The following is a 4,123-nucleotide window of genomic DNA, read 5'->3' as shown; positions in this document are numbered from 1 at the left end:
TGCTTCCAGTCATTGTAAAGACTTCAAATTTTGTAGGGTGTTAGTTGGATAGTTGAACTAGAATATGTGAAAATTTCATGAAAAAATATCAACCAAGAGAGAAATGGCATCTTGTCAAAGTTGGAAGTTGTTGCGCAGCTTCACGCGATTTCATTCTTTTTTGAACGCAACTGTATGTTGTCAGCAAATTCAAATTAAACACTGTGCCTTAACAAAAGTAGCTTGGTGAAAATCGGTCTAGGGAATTGCAAGTTACAACTGTTTTAGTTGTACCAAATTTTTTCAATTTTAAGAATTTAAGAAATTAATAACTCCTTTAGTCAATAATCACCCCCGCGGAGTGGAAAATTTTGAAAATTCGAAAAAACATCCACTAGGAAAAGTTCGAAGTTTTTATATAAATTCCAGTGTTTGTGAGTATTTTGTAACGGTTTTTTGCCGCTTGGGGGGGGTGATCACCCCGATCACCCCCCCCATAGGACCGCGCCTGACTGCAACATGATTTACACATTGTTTCTCAATTTTCATCATCATAAAACTTTTGATTTTTCACTTTTATCAATCTTAAAACGCGTTTTTACTTAAATTTTTTAACCTGGGGCGAACAGAGCACTATTAATCAGGGCATGATGAGCGTTTCCTGTCGTATAATATAGTAGCGAATTCAACTCGATGAAGTCAACTGAATAATAGAGCTACAGCATGACTTGTTTCATCTGTCGATTTGGCCTATTGGTAAGGTCTCGGAGAGGTAATCAGTAGACTCGAGTTCGATTCCTGTTCGAGAGGATTTTTTTTATAAATACCATTCATGATTGATTTTTTTATTGCTACATTATACGGCATCATCCGTCAAACAAAACACCAGAAACATAATGTATGAGCATGTTTTAATTCTTTAAATTCTACAAACAGACCTAGATTATTATGTTATTGCTTTGTTTGATGCATCACCGTTTAGTGCAAAATGCATCGATTATGAATGATAAATGAAGAAAATCACCTTCACCAGGAATCGAACTCGAGTCTACTGATTACCTCTCCGACACCTTACCAATACGCCAAATCGTCAGATGAAACAAGTGAAACTGTAGCTCTATTATTCAGTTGACTTAATCGAGTCGAATTCGCTGCTAGATTGCCTGGCAGAAAACGCTCATCGTGCCCCAATTAATGATGCTTATAATAGGGGGTTCTCATTATGCCCCTACAGTTGCTGGTTTTCAGCTTTCGGCAAAAAAATTTAAAATACATTTTTAAACGTTTTTATCTACTTTTTCAAGTTTCATCCAATTATGCAATAGACTCTTTGAGTGTCTGAACACGAAACAATGATGTAATTTACATGTAATAGCTGTTCTCTATGGTTAAATAAGCGTTTTCCTTAAGGTGGCCATTATACCCTTTTCTCCTCTAAACCAATGGAAACAAATAAATTTTTTTTGTGATATTTTTATCACACTCAGAACCGCGAAAAACATACAAGGAGTATTTTCAGAAATTTTTCTGAACCGTATTTCATCATAAAATGGATTAAATGTGCTGTTAAACAAAAGTACTTCAGATTTAGTCCTCAATATGTTTAAAATCTCTGATTTAATACTAGAATTGGTCACATTTTCAGTCTCTTCATTATAAATACATCAGTATCGGTTTGAATAGAATAAAATTTAACAGAACAGCCATTTTTTCATCAAAATTCCTTTATCCTCACGAGAATATAGTTATCAATTCACTAAAAAAAATATAAACTTTTCAAATTTCCAACTGTGGTCTGTTAAACCAAGCACTTTTATTATTTCAATATGAGCTTTCAATCTTTCAATCAGTGATTGATATCAAAAGTTGTTCAATACGACTTCAACAAAACGAGTTATCTTCGATGCAAAACACCCATTTTTAATGTCTTTTTGGCTTGAATGTTGTTTTCTAAAGACCATAAAAATCAAAACACAAATTTAAAAAAACTGATATGAAAATTGGTTCAGTAGCTTTGATGTTATAACTAAAACAATAATGAGAGTCTATAAAGATGACCAAAACCGTTCCTGAGATATCGCTTAGAAAACGTACAGTTCGGGTAGGGATGCCCGAGCAGACTTTTATGGCAAAATTTTAGCAAATTTTGCTATCACGCCCTGAGAGCCAAATATGCTCTCATTTTGCTTGACATAAGGTGGTACACAGCAAAAATGAGAGCACAAATTTCCATACTTGGTTAGCAAAGTGATACCAAATTTTGCTAAAACTGAGAGCCTAACTACACCTCGTTTTTTGAGAGCTTAAAGAGCACAATGATGTCAATATAAGGCATAACATATTTTTCAATGAAAGCAAAATTTAACATCATTATGCTCTCAAATATTTAAAAAAATAGGTGTAATTAAATCTTTGTTTAAGCATTATTTGGCATAGCATAACGTATTTCACCATGCACGAAAATTTTGCTTTCATTTTTGCTGTGTACCACTTCATGTCCAGCCAAATGAGAGAAAATTTCACCCTCAAGGCGTGATAGCAAATTTAGCTAGAATTTTGAATAAATCGTTCGAATAAATTTTAAACCTATTATTTTATAAAAGTTCACAAGGATTAGCAATTCACATTTGATCGGGATCCATATTATTTTATATTAATTGCATACCTGAAGGCAATTTTCACTATGAACAGTAATGCAACTACCATGTTCAAAATTGGGTAGTGAAAATCGCCTTTACTTATGCAATCAAAAGTGTTAGCGATATCCATAGTACATGACCATGTTCATATGACATGAAAATTTGCTCCTTCATTTAAACAATGAATCTCGTATATATACCTGCACTTCCAGAACTTTTTACTGCAAAAATGTTTTTTCATCAAACTTTTTAGTGTAGCTATAGCAACTATCTCACTTCATCTGACGAGATTTGACGTTTCTTGACTGTCCTGCAAAACAGGTGTTCGCTACGAATCCGGTAGGAACAAGACAAGCGGGGGCGCAACGAGCTAGGTGGTTAGACCAAGTGGAGCGTGATCTGGCGAACGTGGGGTGCCCGAGAAATTGGAGAGCGGTTGCTATGAACCGAGTGAATTTTAGGAATTATGTTCGTCAAGTTATGTCGTGAGACGGAATACTATGTAAATAAAAATAATGACGATTCTTGAATGTTGAAGACTTGAGATACAGCACTTCTATAAATTTATTTTTTTGTTGAATCTTGTTAGATAATAGTGAGTAAGCTACTCTAACTTTAAGTTTGAGGAAAAAAAATTATTGCAGATTTGCATGAATGCACCTGGGATACGATCAATTTTTTGACTAACTGTATGTTCCTACTGAAGGACAAATTTCAAATGCTTTTGGTTAAGTAACACACAAATTAAGAACGTGTTTTTTATCTACAATCATTTTTTGTTTAAACAAAAGTGCAAATTTTTCTATAATATAAACACAATGTTGTATTGGCCATGTATTATGAATATCGGCACCACTCATGATTGCATAAGTGAAGGCGATTGTTATCGCTAAAAGTTTTGTACGGTTTGTATTAAATTAAATTGCAAATGCCAAAATACAACATTATAGTGGGTAAAATTCACTCAATATAGTTTTATGCTTGATGAGAACATTGTTGATTCTTTTAGGGATAGGGATGAATCATCCCAGAGGATGAAAATCCTTTCTGAAAAAAACATCGAATGGCCCTAAAAACAATGCAATGAAAATTTTACCAGCTTTCGAAGTTTTTCTATATTTTATATCCAGTACAGAATATACCAGGATAAATTGACTTTTAGCCTGCTAAATATGATTAAATATAAATAGGTATAAGACTTACCGCAAGTCCATAGTGATTCGCCTAGGCATAATACCCTTGAGGATTATTTCCAATTTAATCTTCGCCAGCTGGAATGCTTCAGGATGGCACAGTAGACGACCTTCTAGGTGCAGGGTAGTGGGCACTTCTGTTTGTTAGAGTTACGACGGCCACGCTCCAGTTAAGGGAGAATGAGTCGTTTGCCGATAAAAACGAAGTTTCTGGAAGGCATTCTACTTTCGTACCGGCACATAAATGATGATGGCGCTCTTTGGAAGGAATTAACTTCAAAGGCACGGTTGAAGTACAGATCCCGCAGCTGT

Source organism: Uranotaenia lowii, chromosome 2, assembly GCF_029784155.1.
Source record: "Uranotaenia lowii strain MFRU-FL chromosome 2, ASM2978415v1, whole genome shotgun sequence".
NCBI lineage: Eukaryota > Metazoa > Arthropoda > Insecta > Diptera > Culicidae > Uranotaenia > Uranotaenia lowii.
The sequence above is the reverse complement of the archived record's forward strand: the minus strand, read 5'-3'. Positions refer to the sequence as shown.